The sequence below is a fragment of the Ambystoma mexicanum genome, chromosome 6p (assembly GCF_040938575.1).
Source record: "Ambystoma mexicanum isolate Mex_15411 chromosome 6p, UKY_AmexF1_1, whole genome shotgun sequence".
Lineage (NCBI taxonomy): Eukaryota > Metazoa > Chordata > Amphibia > Caudata > Ambystomatidae > Ambystoma > Ambystoma mexicanum.
In genome coordinates this window covers 548,309,269-548,324,872 of record NC_090935.1, presented here as the reverse complement: position 1 = coordinate 548,324,872, position 15,604 = coordinate 548,309,269, and the positions used below count along the sequence as shown (strand labels likewise).

The 15,604-nt window shown below is 49.9% G+C and overlaps 1 protein-coding gene across 4 annotated transcripts in view; it reads left to right on the top strand.

Annotated features, from left to right (window-relative positions):
- Window positions 1-15,604, top strand: part of CENPK (centromere protein K) — a 1,342,106-nt gene that overhangs the window by 1,166,575 nt on the left and 159,927 nt on the right. The window contains exon 10 of one of the 4 annotated variants that reach the window (XR_011280634.1): window positions 13,581-13,693. The exons of the other annotated variants lie outside the window; for them this stretch is intronic. The gene's annotated coding sequence lies outside the window, so the exon portion shown is untranslated. The remainder of the gene's footprint in view (window positions 1-13,580; window positions 13,694-15,604) is intronic. 4 annotated transcript variants of the gene reach the window in all.

The window sequence follows — 15,604 nt, the reverse complement described above, 5'->3', positions numbered from 1 at the left end:
TTAGAACACGACGAGAAGCGGTGTCCTGCTTGTAAACTCCTTCGACCTAAGACCCTTAAGGAGCGCTGTGTAAAGCGGTGGGCCGCGTACGGTATGTCGTGGGCGGAACCATCTTCCCCCACCGCCACACCCGCCGAAAGAGACGGGGGCACCTTCGATGACCAAACATCAGTTGCGGATGTGATGGACCTCGAGGTGGACACTTCTAGATCTGCCACGCCCGTCCCCGACCCTTGAAGGCCTGACGCTAGTCTTGCTTCGGGGACAACACCCGGCGACAGGGCAGTACAAAGAACGCATTACACTAAACACACAACTTCTCCACCTATTGCGACGGGTATGTCGAAAAAGGTCAAAGCGCCAGCAGGGCCGTCGAAAATTTCAGCGGATTCCTCTGATCGTTCAGATCAACGGCTTTCCCCGCATCCACAGCAGCGTTTTGCGACTGGGTATTCCAAGTCAAACAAGGGCGCTACCCCTAAATCAGGTTTACACGTCGAAGCGTGGAAATTCGACGGTCCCGAAAGGCCCGGTAGGCCCAAAATCTACGACTAAGCCTCAAGGTGAAAAACCTACCTCTAGGCCCTCAAACGCTGCGGTATGCGGTAATTCTTCCGATAGACCGTTCGACCCATTAACTCACACAGATTCGGTGGTGATTGAACATAGTATCACAAGAATTACTTTGGCAGTTGGGCTGATACCCATCTTGTCGAAAAACATGGGGCAGGCTGCAGACAAATCTATAGATACGTCGTGGTGCCCTATTCTCGCGAGACCTACGAGGACAGTCAGGAGCCTCTTTCCAACACCCTGAGTGACAAATTTCGACGTCAAATGGGGAAGACGATGTTTTTCCACCCTTAGGCCCTTCTAGTTCCTCTAAGTGGACAAGGGAGGAATTTGAAGGGTGCATGGATCGTCTGAAAATATCAATTTTTCTGAACATCCTTCCCCGAAAAGATCTCGTGGAGAAACTAATCTTGCGTCGGCTTCACTTTTGCAAGAAGATCAGCCTTTGGTCCCTGTCCATCATGAAGACATTATCCAGATGGATACTTACCAAGAAATTTACAGTGAAGATAAAGAACCTTCCTTCCTGCAGGGCTGCAATGAGGACCAGGTGGCTGCCACGGACAATTGGGAAGAAACCCAGCAAGTGAGGACGGACCCATGGATGCTTCCCCAACAAGATCAGGACGCTGATGTTCTGTGCCTGGATTCTCCTCCGTCCACCCCGGCTCGCCAGGCCTCGCCTGTAGACGACCAAATGGCCTTCAATGCCATGTTAAGGAAGGCAGCAGATCCCTTCCAAATCACTACTCAAGAGGCGGTACCTGAGCAGGACTTTGTAGAAGACATTCTCAAGGAGAAACCCCCCCCTCTAGCCAGGCCATTACCTTCCTTAATTCTGTTGAAAGAAGATTGGCCCCCGCCCGGGAGGTGCCTCCGGATAAAGAATCCAGGAGGTTGTATGCCTTAGGTAAGCGGGTTACCTCGGCTGCTGCATATACCACACGCATAGCGAATAAAACTACGCTGCTGGCGAGTTATGCAGATGCTCAATGGAACCTAGTACAGGAAGGTCTCCAGGAGGTCCCAGAACCCATCAGGTCTAGGCTTCTCACCATTGTGGCCGAAGGGAGGCAAGTAAACCAGAATGTAATAAAGAACACTATGGACACTGCTGAGATGGCAGGCAGGTCTCTGTCCCAGGGCACTTTACTTAAGCTGCACGCTTGGCTTCGTAACTCGGGTTTCAAGCCTGAAACACAGGACGCTCTCATCAACAAACCCATTGAAGAAAGTAACCTCTTCGGAAATAATGAGGCCCTGGAAACAGCCAAAAAAGAGCAAGAGACTCTTAAGTCCCTGCAACAGATTACTCAAAAACCTTTCCCCCAAAGGGGAAATGATTCTTGTTGGTCCTTTCGAGGGCAGTCCCGTGCAAGTCAGAAACAACTATAGCACGGAAAACTTTAATGCTGGACAAAACTCACGGCGCCTCTCACCGGGCCATCTGGAGATCCTGAATCAAGAGGTGGAAGCGCTGCTGGGAAAGGACGCCAAAGAAGCCACCCCTATTCTTCAGGTAAACAAGGGTATTTATTCAGTGTACTTCCTTGTACCCAAAAAGGACCTCACCATGAGCCCTATTCTAGACCTGCGCCCAGCAAAGAAGTTCATAAAACCTCAGAAGTTTTGTTTGCATGGTAATGCTACAGGGGGTGATCCCATTGTTGAAACAGGGGGACTACATGGCAACATTGGACATGAAAGATGCATACTTTCATATTTCAATGTTGCCAGCGCACAGGAAATATCTAAGGTTCATGATAGAGGACAGGCATTACCAATTCAAGGTGCTCCCCTTCGGCATCGCCTCGGTGCCAAGGGTGTTTACAAAAGTCCTGGCAGTAGCAGCAGCACACCTGCGCAGAGTATCCGTCCCGGTTTACCCTTACCTCGACGACTGGCTCAAAACAGGGGACTCGTGCGTCACATGTTTTTTGAACATTCAAAAGACCGTAGACCTTCTGTTCAGTCTGGGGTTCTCTATCAACGAGAAAACATCCAGTCTAGTCCCCAGTCAAATAAAACAATTTCTGGGAGCTCTTATATGGACGAAAGACGGCCTCGTCTTCCCCTCCAACGAGAGGGTTCAGAACATGCTTTTTCAGATCCCTCAATATGTAGCCAGTCGGGAGGTGACAGTGCGCAAAGCCATGTGCCTGCTAGGAATTATGGCATCATGCATATACTTGGTTGCCCACACGCGGCTGCGCATGCGTCCCATGCAAGGGTGGCTCAACAGCCAGTGGTGTCAGGCCAGCGGACAATGGGAAGATCTGGTAGTTGTCTCGCCAGCCCTAGTTCTCTCTCTGCAGTGGTGGTCAAGAGAAAACCTCTTAAAGGGTAAAACTTTCACCAACCCTGCAGTGGAAGCCACTCTCATGACAGACGCATCTCTCACGGGGTGGAGGGTTCACCTGCTTCAGCAGACAGGGCATGGCGTGTGGTCCCCACAAGTAGCATCCAACCATATAAATGTAATGGAGCTGTTAGCGGTGTTCAAGGCTTTAAAATCCTTTCAGATGCAACTACAAGGGAAAACAGTGCTGATGCTAACAGACAGAACTACAGCCTTGTATTACCTGAACAAACAGGGGGGCACTCACTCTCCAGGGCTATCCAAGCTGTCACAAAACATTTGGATGTGGGCTCTCAAACACAAGATGTTTCTGGTGTCCCAACATGTTCCAGGGGAACTCAATCTTCTGGCAGACGTGCTCAGCAGAGACTTCCCTCTGCCCATAGAATACGTATGGCGTCTGCACGAAGATATCGTGTCCAAAGTCTTCGCAGAATGGGGCTTTCCAGAGATCGACCTGTTTGCGACTCAGGAGAACGCCCAATGCCAAGACTATGCCTCCAGGTACGCCCAGAACCGCTCCAAGGGGAATGGTCTCTGGATAACATGGTCAGGGAAATTTGTATACGATTTTCTCCCCGACCTCCCTTCTCAACAAGATGATGCACAAGATGCACCAGGAACCAGTTACCATGATACTGGTGGCCCCCATGTGGGCCCTCCAACCCTGGTTCGCTCATCTAATGGAAATGTCCCTCTCCCCACCAGTGAAACTACCCTGCCCGTATAACATGTTGTCTCAGGACAGGGGGGAGACCCAACACCCATGCCCACAAACTCTGAACTTAGCAGCCTGGCTCCTGAGGTCATAGAGTTTGGACACATACAGCTCCCACAGAGGTGCATGGACATACTCAGGGAAGCTAGAAAACCTAACACCCGTTATTGCTATGCCAGCAAATAGAAACGTTTTGTCATCTGGTGTAATACCAAGGACGTCAATACCATCGATTGCTCACCCACACATTGTGTTGTACCTAACCCATTTGTTAGACACTGGGTTGGTCTTCAATTCCCTAAAGGTTCATCTGGCTGCTCTTTCAGCCTACCGCACATCACATCAAAATGTGTGGTGGTGGAAGATACCGGTGATTAAGGCCTTTATGAAAGGAGTTAAGAGGATTTATCCTCCAATTTCTCACCCAGCTCCTGGATGGGATCTAAATGTGTTTTAACCAGGCTCATGGGATCTCCCTTTGAGCCAATGCTTAAAGCATTTCTAAAAGACCTTACTTCTAAGACGGCCTTCCTAGTGGCTTTCACTTAGATCAGAAGGGTTAGGTTAGCGAAATACAGGCCCTTTCTGTTGTAGACCCCTTTGTTACAGTCCACAGGGATAAGGTAGTTCTGCGCACTCATCCCAGATTCACGCCTAAATTCATCTTGAAGTTCCATGTAAACCAATCGATTGAACTACCTACCTTTTTCCAGAATCACACTGCATGGCCGAAAGAAGCCTACACGGAGGGCAGTCGTGTTCTACCTGGAAAGAACGAAACCGCTGAGGAAAACATCCGTTTTTTGTTTCAGTGGCAGCTGGTCGAGAGGGGAGATCATGTCTCTAAATCAGCTATCTCAAGGTGGATTGTCAAATGCATCACACTATGTTACACTCTTGCTAAGAGAGAACTGCCCTTGAAGCCTACAGCACATTCTACTGGGGCGTCCATAGCATTCATTGCAAATGTTCCCCTAGAGTCCATTTGCAAAGCGGCAACCTGGACTTCTGTACACACCTTTCCAAAACACTATTGCCTAGACACTCATTCTAGATCTGACTCTCAGGTGGGACGACATCTTTTCTCTACTGTTCCTTCTCACAACCCACCTCCAACTCCGGGTACTGCTTGCTAGTCTATGCACAGCATGTGATTCTAAGCAGATTAACAAGCATCAGAAGAAATGCATTACTTAATGTAATAGCATTTCTGATGATTGTATCTGCTTAGATTCACATGCGCGCTCCCTACCTCCCCGCTCGGGGTGGAAGGAACATAGATGTCTCACTGCTTTCTCTCTTCATGAACTCACTCACAATAGCCTTGGGCTCCCTCATCGCAGAAAAAATACAATCAGAGGGACCTCGGCGCGTGAGGGATTTTGGGTACACTACACGTCACAATACAGATAGTGTTACAGACACTATGCAATACTACGACAAGATGCAATACTTTGCGGTTACCACTGGATGTCAGACCATATGCACATGAATGTGAATCTAAGCAGATACAATCATCAGAAAATGCTATTACGGTAAGTAATGCATGTCTTATCCTGCAAGCCTCCTTATACTGTTTTTCTAAAGACAGAGTGGTACTAAAAGTGAAGCCTACTTTTCTCCCCAAAATTCCAGATCTGCAGATTGGCAAAAGTGCAGTAGGATGACCATATATTTGTGGGCTATTCAGGTCACAAATTGGGACTGGCCATTACCAAGCAAACTATATCCAGATGGATTATATGAACAATCTCGGAATGTTACAAACTGGCAGGTAAAGACCCTCCAGAACATCTAAGAGCTCATTTGACCAGGGGCATTGCAGCTTCGTCTGCCTTACAGAGGGGATTTCGATAAAAGGTATATGTGCAGCTGCCACCTAGTGGTCTGTGCAAACCATACTCTTGCATCCCATTCCCTTTCCTCCATACTGCATGGGCGTCCCTTCCAAGGGACGGGAGACAGAAACTTTTTCACCAGAAAGAACCTTCTTCCACTTTAAATTTAGAGGCACGCGGGGGTGCGGCCCTGCGAACATGCTCTGCCCTGACTCCTCCCTCCGGCGCCACACTGCCGTCCCCTTTTCCACGTCGACGGGCACAGGTTGAATTCACCAGCGCTCCAGGGTTTGGCTTCGGCCATGTAATTCCACGAGCGGATACTTCATCTCTTCTGGTTTTTTGTCTTTTTATCATTCAGGTACTCGGTCCTCCGGCGTCGCTGTCCTCCCCGGCACATGTCGACTTCTACAGGGTTCAGCAGGTGTCCATCCTGCGACGGGCTCTACCCGATTAAAGACACCCACGCCCTCTGCCTACAGTGCCTTGGCCCAGACCACGGCTGGCAAGCTTGTACTTTGTGCAACGTGCTTTCCTCAAGGTCTCTGAAGAACAGACTAGCGAGGTGGAGAGAGCTCTTCCAGAAATCCCCTCCAGAGGACCTAAAGGACTTTGTCTCTCATCGATCCAGGCCCAAGGTAGGGCTGCTCTTTTCAAGTGCACCCCGCAAGGGAGACTCCTTCCCAAGGACTCGCCAGTGCGGGAGGGACTGCCCAGGTCCTTGTACCAGCACAAGTACCGAGGCTGAATATCCGCTACAGGCCGAGGGGCCAGTAGATCCTCCCGGTGACAGTGCTGAGGGAATGGAAGGTTATTTTACTGAGTCTTTACCCGAGGGACTACTCCCTAGTACCAGCAACATTTCTGAGGGGGCTCCTATTGTTAGACGTTCCTCTGCACAGCAGAACACTGCTAACACTTCCACAGCACCTTCCCCAGGTTCCCACACTACTCCCTTCAGGTTTCGAGACTCACGTGATGTGGTTACCCCAAAGGACCGAAAACTCTGCACCAGGTACAATGCACGTGCCCGGTTGCAGCCCTTCCTGCATTGGCAGTTGCCATGGAGAGCATACAGCAGAAGGGGCGGCGGAACGCTTCATCATCGATCATTCATCCGCTCACGTGATTCAGAGCGGCGTTTTCCACGTGACGATGGAGGGTGTCGCATGACTCGGAAGCGCACAGTATATGATGCTTGAGGCACGAAGCGCTCACCGCTTCTCAGCTGTCTTTCGACTCTGTTTGGCGCTACGTTTTGAACTTACTCTGCTGATTACCTTGACTTTGGATCACGCACCCGGACTCCCTTGGATCATCCCTTTGTACCTTTGCTTGGAACTGTTTACTCATTGCTGAACCTCGGCCCGTCCCTTACCTGCCTTTGGATCTTCCCTTGGAACTTTGTTGGACTTCTACGCCATTGCCCTTTGGGGACTCACACTACGTTTCCAGCTCTACTTTCAGGTGGGCTCTCCTGCGCTCCACGTGTTACTCTGGTCCCTGTTGTTCTGGGGACCACCTCTCATCTGAGTCTCGAACCTCCCTCACTAGGTCTCCCGGGTTTTCCAATCACCGGATAGGTAAGATTATTCTGATCCTGTGATTCTTGTATTCCATTGTATTTGCCTGGTACTTAACCCCGCTTTCTTTCAGCAGCATCGGTGTTCCATAGGTTCCGTGGATCCGGCAAGTAACATCTCCCACCTGTGGCTCCAAAGGTCGCATAGCGGGGTTCTTTTGATTCCCCTGTGCGTCACTTGGGGACGGAGGTCTCAACGGTCTACACGACATTCAAGTCAGAACACCTATATGCAGTTCTACCGGCAGATCCACCGAGGGCGAAATGCCTACCGGGTCTCGGCCTGAGGAACAGGGTAGGCCCCATGATCCACACTCAAAGAGTCCTGGATGGGGCGGGGCCCAGTGAGCCGAGCAACACGACGCAGATATGTGGAAGACAGCTCTACAAAATGGCATCCGCGTCAGAAAATCCAGACATCCAGCCGACGCCTCTCCAGGGAAGGCAGCAGGTGGAGGAACATGTGTCAAGGTGGGACTGGTGTCAACCAGGTATGTGGCCTACAGCTTACCCTTCCTTCGCGCAAGGCAGGTTCCCGCTGCGTCTATATGGGCAGAGCACGCACCGGCTCCAGCAGCCTCTTGCTACCCCATCAATATCGCCTACCACCACTCCGGCCTGCGAGGACAGGTACTTTGAACGGTTCCTCAGGCTCGTGAAATCTCCTTGGATGGGGACATCCTCAGGAACGCCATCAAGGACGTGCTGTCGCTCTGGCGCCGTAAACCCCGGTACAGACGCCCCTGGTCCCGGTTCAGCCTCCAGTCCAGGCGGTTCTGCAACAGCCTCCGTCTCAGCCTCCGGCTGCGGCCTCTACACTGCAGCCCCAGCCCCCTCCTCCGGTCCCTGACCAACAGAACCCTCAGGTGGACACAGATGAGGAGGAGGACCTCGACACGCCATCTTCTGCCAACGCCTTGCATGAACGTCTGGCAGGGCTGGCAGAGTACTTGGGCCTTCCTCAACCCGAGGTCGAGCAACTAGCAGAGGGGATCCCGATGCAGAAGGACGTAGTTGCCTTGGCCAAGAAAGGTTGGCTCAAGCCTCACTCAGTCCAGCCAGTGAATAAACGCGTGGATGCCAAGTACAGGCAGATGGAGGGGGGATACACTCTTGCTATCGGCCCGTCCTCAGCCATGCTCCTCAGTGATCGCTGCAGCATCACTATACTCCAATTATCCGTCATCCTCAGCCTCTAGGCAGGGCTAGGCAAGGAGGAGAAGATCTTGGAGGCGTATGGGAAGAAGCTGTATTCCAACGTGTCCTTGCACCTTCGTCAAGCCAACGCGGATGCCATGCTGGTAGCTGTTAACCAGAGGCTCTGGCAGGAAATTGCGGATTTCCTCCTAGAGCTTCCGTCACAGAGCCAATCACGATTCAAGGCGGGATTGGCAGAGGCCACATGAACACCTTTGGCCGTGCCATCTGCATTGCCACAGACATGAGAAGAGCGGCCTGGCTCCGTGCTACGAAATTCAACCTGGTTGTCCAGGATTGCATCTTAGATCTTCCATTCGAAGGGGGTAACTCCTTCCACTCCACAACGGACGAGGAGCTGGACAAAAAGAAAAACAGCTCACAAACGGCCAAGTCTTTATCCATCTTGACAAAGACCACGCCCAAAATGTATGCCCAGTCACAGCAGCGCTCGGACAAGGGGCGTACATACGGAGGGTTCCACGGCTTCCAAGAGCGGAGGTCCAGGAAACCTGACCATTCACTGACTCAACATAGGCGCAAACAACAAAAGGGGGGTAAAGGCTTTTTCCAGTCCCCCTCCTCTGCAACAGCCTCCGAGGGAAAGGAGTCATGACACGGCCCTCCAGGTGCACGTGTCTCCAGTGGGGGGAGCAGGCTTCCTCTCCATGCACATTTCTGATACCAGAATTTTGCGGACCCCTGGATCCACTCTGTTGTCTCCACGGGGTACCGTCTCCCTATCCCAGCCTCTCATCCTTCCTCCCCTCTACTCCCCCAGGTTGGGACAGCAACTCTTTTGGTGAAGATCCAGTCGCTCATCCAGAGCCAGGCAGTGGAGGAAGTCCCAGCCCCCCAGCGAGGCTTGGGCTTTTACTCCAGGATTTTCGCCATTCAGAAGAAGAACCAGGCGGGTTTGAGAGTTGTGCCAGACCTTTCCACCCTCAACCGCTCCCTACCTCTACAAAAATTTGGATGGTTACGCCAGCTTTGATAGTGGAGACATTGTGCAAGGGAGACTGGATGTTCTCCCTGGATCTGAAGGACGCGTACCTACACGTCCCGATATGGCAGCCTCATCGTTCTTTTCTACGATTCAGGATCATGGCCTGCCATTTCCAATACAAGGTGCTTCCTTTCGGCCTCAACTCAGCCCCGAGGGTCTTTACCAGGCTGATGAACACGGTAGCGGCCCTCCTCAGGTCGCAAGGCCACCACATCTACCGTACCTCGACGACTGACTCGTCAGGACGACATCTCCGGAAGCAGTGCACCATACTTCCCACGCTCTTATGAACACACTGCACAAGCTGGGTTTTTCACTCAACCTCAAGAAGTCGCAGCTGCAGTCCACGCAGAGACTGACCTTCTTGGGTTTCATCTGGGACTCGTGCTTCGAGAGAGTTTTTCCCTCGGAGGACAAGATCACGGCCCTCAGGAGGGCCACCGCACACTTCCTCAGCAGAGAAGTGACCTCGGCCTATTGGCAACAACACCTACTGGGTCTCATGGCAGCAGTCCTCTTGGCCGTCTCCCACACGAGACTCAGGAGGAGGAGGATACAGCTGCACTGTGCAGCCTCTTGGAACCAGGAGCCGGGCTCTCCGTCAGAGATGATCAACGTTCCTCCATCACTTCACCTGGATCTCACATGGTGGTCCAGGGACTGCAACCTCCGGCTGGGCAAGCCTTTCTAGCGTCCTACCCCGCAAGTCACCATCACCACAGACTCCTCTCTTGAGGATTGGGGGGCCACCCTGGACAACCACTGCATCCATGGCACCTGGACCCGGCAGGAGCAGGAGTACAACATCGATTGGCTGGAACTGAGGGTTATCTGGATGGCACTCCGAGCCTTCCTTCTGGTGATCGAGGGCAAGGTTGTCCTCATTCAGACAGACAACTTGACCAGTATGTTCTATGTCAACAAGCAGGGAGGTACCAGATCTCCCCCCCGCCCCCCAGGCTCGCAGTCAGCATGTGGGGATGGGCCCTGGAGAACCTCATGGCTGTCCACCTGCTGGCGGAATGCAACCTGGAGTCAGACAGGCTCAGCAGATTGGGGGCGGACAACTACGAGTTGCAGTTGAACGATCTAATACTGCAGGAAATCGTCTACAAATGGGGACACCCCCAGGTGGACCTCTTTGCCTCATGGGAAAACAGAAAGTGCCAACTGTTAGCTTCATGGCAAGGTCAGGGCCCTGGCTCCTTGGGCGATGCATTCCAGATTCAGTGGGACGGCATGACGGCATAATCCTTCCCGCCCACTCCACTGATACACAGGGTGATATGCAAGATTAATGAATCTCGCCACCTCAGCATCATTCTAATAGCACCGTGGTGGCCGGCCAGGCCATGGTTCTTGGAGCTGTTCAGACTCTCGGGGAGGCCTCCCATTCACCTCCCGACGGGCCCAGCACATCTTCTGTCGGAGCCAGGGGGCATGGTCATCTACCCTGTGCAACAGAAACTAGCCCTCACATTGTGGTTCCTGAACAGGTAATGCTAGGTTACCTCAACATAGTTCTGGGTGCCCTGGTGCACAAACCATTTAAACCAATGGCATCCGCGGACATCAGGCTGGTCACCATTAAGACGGCCTTGCTAGTCTGCCTCACCTCAGCTCGCAGAATCGGCGAAATCCAGGCACTGCTCGCCTCAGAGCCATATACTACGTTTCACAGGGATAAAGTAGTCCTGCAGACACACCCAGCGTTCTTGCCCAAGGAGCCTTCTGCATTCCATCTGAACAAAGAAATAGTGCTATCTACGTTTTTTGCCGAGGCCAAAGACGAGGCACAGAGAGTTCTGTACTGCCTGCATGTCAGGCGTGCCCTGAAATTCTACTTGGACAGGACCAAGGGCTTGCGCAAGTCGGACGCACTTTTTGGTCACCTTCGGCAGATCAAGACTGGGGTATCGGGCATCTAAGGCCTCCATAGCCCGTCAGATGGTCTCGGCCATCAAAGAAGCTTACAAGGGACAGCATAAGCCACTGCCTACCAACATGCAGGCCCATGCCGTAAGAGCCAAGGCAACGGCCATCGCTTTCCAGCGGCATGTCCCCTCGCAAGTCATAAGCAGGGCGGCCACATGGGCCTCCCCTTCGGCTTTCTGCAAGCACTACGGTTTGGATGCCGGTTCTAGAGCAGACGCGGCTTTCGGACAGGCGGTTCTTAGAAACCTGTTTGCTTAAGGAGGGTCTCCTCTCCACCCTGGGGCTACACTCAGTTGTAATCCCCCACGCAGTATGGAGGAAAGGGGACGGGACGTAAGAGTAATTATAAGTTACTCACCGTAGTGACTAACGTACTATTAGTACGTTAGTCCCCTTCCCTCCATACGTCCCACCAACCTCCCCTCTAATAAAACTGGTGTCAATAGGCAATGTTAATCTATTGTCGACGCGTCTATAGGGACTGAAGTGTGGCGCCGGAGGGCGGTGTCAGGGCAGCGCATGCTCCCAGGGCCACACCACCGCACGCCTCTAAATTTAAAGGGGAAGAAGGTTTTTTCTGGTGAAAAAGGTACCGTCTCCCGTCCCTTGGAAGGGACGCCCATGCAGTATGGAGGAAAGGGAACTAAGGACTAAGGGTATGTTAGTCACTACGGTGAGTAACTAATAATTTATTGAACATTATAGTTTAGACTCCTCCTCGGGCCAAGATTCTTTATTTGGAAAAGCAGTGTTGCATTCAGTGCATGCACAACCATAACATATTGATGCCACACTAATTTCTACTCCCACCTCCAAATTACGTAAACTGCTTTGGGAGTGTATCAAAGATAAGGAATAGGTGGGAGGACACAATCCATTCTAAGAATAAGTTACTTACCCTTGGTAACTTTCTTTTGACTGGATGTTCCTCCCACGTATTCCTTATTGCCCCTCCCAATGTACCCCGCAGTAGAATTTCCCTTGCGGTTGCAGTCTACGCTCTCTCAAGGGGAATAACCGTCAAACACAAGGTAATGCTCCACTCGTAAAAACGGAAACTGAGGTCAATGGGAACTGCACGTGCTACATATACCTGTGTTGACGTCGAGACAGAGGCCTCTGAGGGACATTAATTCGACAGGCATCGACACACAGCGCCCCTGCTGATTTTTTTTTTTTTGTTGCAGAGGCAGCAAATATTGGCAATATCAAAGATAAGGAATACGTGGGAATACCAGCTTTCCCGTGCACACTTGCACTCTTTAACTTTCCGTGCCCACTGGCACCTTTTCCAGCTTCCCCATGCACACTTGAACTCTGCCGGGTCGCTTGCACCCTTCTCTCTCGTTTTGGGTTGCTTGCACCTTCTTTATTTAAATTATTCTCGCATATGAGAAGAAGTCCCTACATTTGGGAAAAGAACCTCAAAAAGATGGAAGCTCATCAAATTGTCCCATCTAGCAATCCCTTTCTCCTGACAAGTTTTAAGTGAGCCAGGGTCCAAAGTGAAAGTGCAACTGGGAGGAGTACCATGTTGTCAAAAAAGTAGAAATAAATTATATGTCGGAGGTCATTTTATCACTTATTCTAAGCCCATTACGTGACCTGTACTGGGTTACCACTCAATCTGATTTTGGTACCAGTACTAGACAATGTAGATTTGAGGCCATTGTGTTCAAAGTGCTCCATCCCAGTAATTAAGTGTGGATAATTTATGCTGTCCTGGAAACAGTAGTATGTGAAATGAACCTATGAAACCAAATTAAAATAAGTGATCCGGGGCTACATTCACCCCCTTGCGGTTAGGTCTGGTTAATTTCTCTCAATTCAGTCCAGGGACATCCCCCTCGAGAACAGACTAGTGATTGTATCCTTAAAAATGATTCGGTAACTAAAATAGGTATTGCTTGAAATAAGTAGAATTAGTTTGGCAAATTATCATTGTTATAACTGTTACAGGACTGGCCATTGATATTGGTAATGCGTTCCTTCGATTACTGACTGTCAAATTTCTTGTATTCTTATTTTTCAACATGGGATGTTAATATTGAAGTAGGGTCAGTAACAGGATACTAAAAATTGTGTAATCTTATTTTTCTATAATTGGCTGTATTAATGTATTCCTATTTTTTTTTTACATCTGTTCACATTGTCCTGGTGTCCATTCAATTGTGAATTGTGCATCTCCTTCTCACTTGTTCTTGTTACACTATGGTTGATATTATGCAAATGCATTGTCAACATGTGTACTATAGCAAAACGTAAATATGTTTTTATTGAATACTAGCAAAAATGATCTGTTCTCCCGAATGTGTTCTGTAGACCGACATGACAACACTCTCATCAATTGTTGAAAATAAATTATCCTGTAGGTCGCTGTTCCGATGGGCTTATCACTTGATGTGCTTTGCTAACTGAAGTAAACTGCACAGAGAATGGTCGTGTGTGGCTGGCTGACATACCCTGGAGCAGACGTTGAGAGGAGGTGAGAGTTGGTGTGCTGCTGCATACTGGAACCTTCTGTACTCTCTCCTTCCCATTCTGTGCTCTCTCTCACCCTGTCATCTCACCCTGGCGTGGTGCAGTTCATTGTGGTGCATTGCAGTGCAAATATCCCGTGCATCCCAGCACGCTGAAACCTGGTTTTCGTGGTCCCTATGGGACCGGGTGGAGTCTGGTCCTTCTAAGAGCACATTGATGTTTCGCCAGTTTGAGGCAACCGTCTCATGTGTGAAGGTGCTGGAATCCGGAGAAAGAGATGGGGGGGGGGGCAAATGCCATGTAGCCAGTAATGTCCATAGGGTCCTAACAGGTAACTATGCAGAATCTGATGCATATTGGTGAAACAGTGTGGAACTGCATAAGGATCAACGCTTCGCCAAGCCACAAACAAATTTGGACTTTTGAAATCCAGAGCAAGGGGGGGAGTGAGGTGTCCAAATGTTACGTAGCCAGTGATCTCTGGAGAGTCTGAACGGGTAACTATGCACAATTGGATGCAGATTGGTGAAACAGTGTGGAACCGTTTAAGGAACAACGCTTTGCCAAGCCACAAACCCACAAATGTGGACTTTTATTGAAATAGATTATATTTTTTGCATACCAGCCCATTCAATAATTATTAAATATATCTTATGGAGTATTTAAATATCAACAAAATAGAACCCCATATCATCTGCATAGAGGGGCAATAGACTATCTTAATGTGGTATAGGTGAGCATGTTGCTGCCATACTGCAATAGGTATCGACTCAAAAGTTAAGGCAAATAATAATGACAAAAACAGCATCCATTTTGGGTGCCTTCTTTCAAACATATCAAGGAGGCTAAATCGGAAAGAGTCAGTATTTTAGCCTTTGGAGTACGATACAATAAACATATCCAGTCAATTATCCCCCGTTTTAAGCATAATGTCCTCCACACATAAATAAGTGGTTCCTTTCAACACAATCAAATGCCTTTTCAGTGTCTTTGTTCCGGTGTCAACATGGCCAAATATTGTCCATATTTAACATTGATAGTGACCTTTAAAACTACAAACATTTCTACGCTTACTCCATTTTAAAAGGACAATAAACATATCCTCATTAAGAGAAGTTGATACCTCACCCACTGCATATGACATAGACATGCCCTCATAAGCTTTATAAAATCAGTGGTATGACCATCCAATCCAGACGCCTATCATTGTGATCTGCAATGGTCTTTCGCAACTCACTCCCTTCTTTCAATTATGTCAGTTGTCAAGCGGGGAAACTGAAGCAGAGCAATGAAGTTATCCAAGACTGCTTCAGTAACAAAATGTCCAGCTCTATGTAAACTTTGATAATTTTGCCAAAAAGGCTTCATTCTCCAGCATGGGATCTGGCATGGATTCACATGCTCATGAATATTCCCCGTCATCAGGCTGGGAATCCTCGGTAAAGAAAAATCAGTATCAGTTTCGTTTCTGATCTGTCTTTCGTAGTAGTAACCAATCACTGATCTCTGCGTCATACTGACCACAGCCAATGACTGCCCTCTCCCTAAGCCCCGCCTCTGGCAGCCATCTTCAGATTTTTACCGCACGTTCAAGTGTTGGGAGTCCTCGTGCTTAGCTCTCGAGCTTTTGCTGCGTTTTCGCGCTTTTTCAGGTGAATTTTCACATTTTTTCGGTTAATCGAGCCTCAAGCTCCACCGTTTCTACTCCCGTTAACGGGTACCCGTTGCGGGATTTTCCTACGCCCCTCAAGGGTGAAGATTTCGTCGAATCAACCTTTTGGAGGATTCCAGAAGATTTGCGGCCTACTTCGAGATGGCCCAGGACGCGAGTTCGTCACCCGGACCCAAGCTGTTTCGCAGCTGCCCTGGATGCGGGCTATAGAATGTGTTTAAGGAGGACGAGCATTTGCGATGC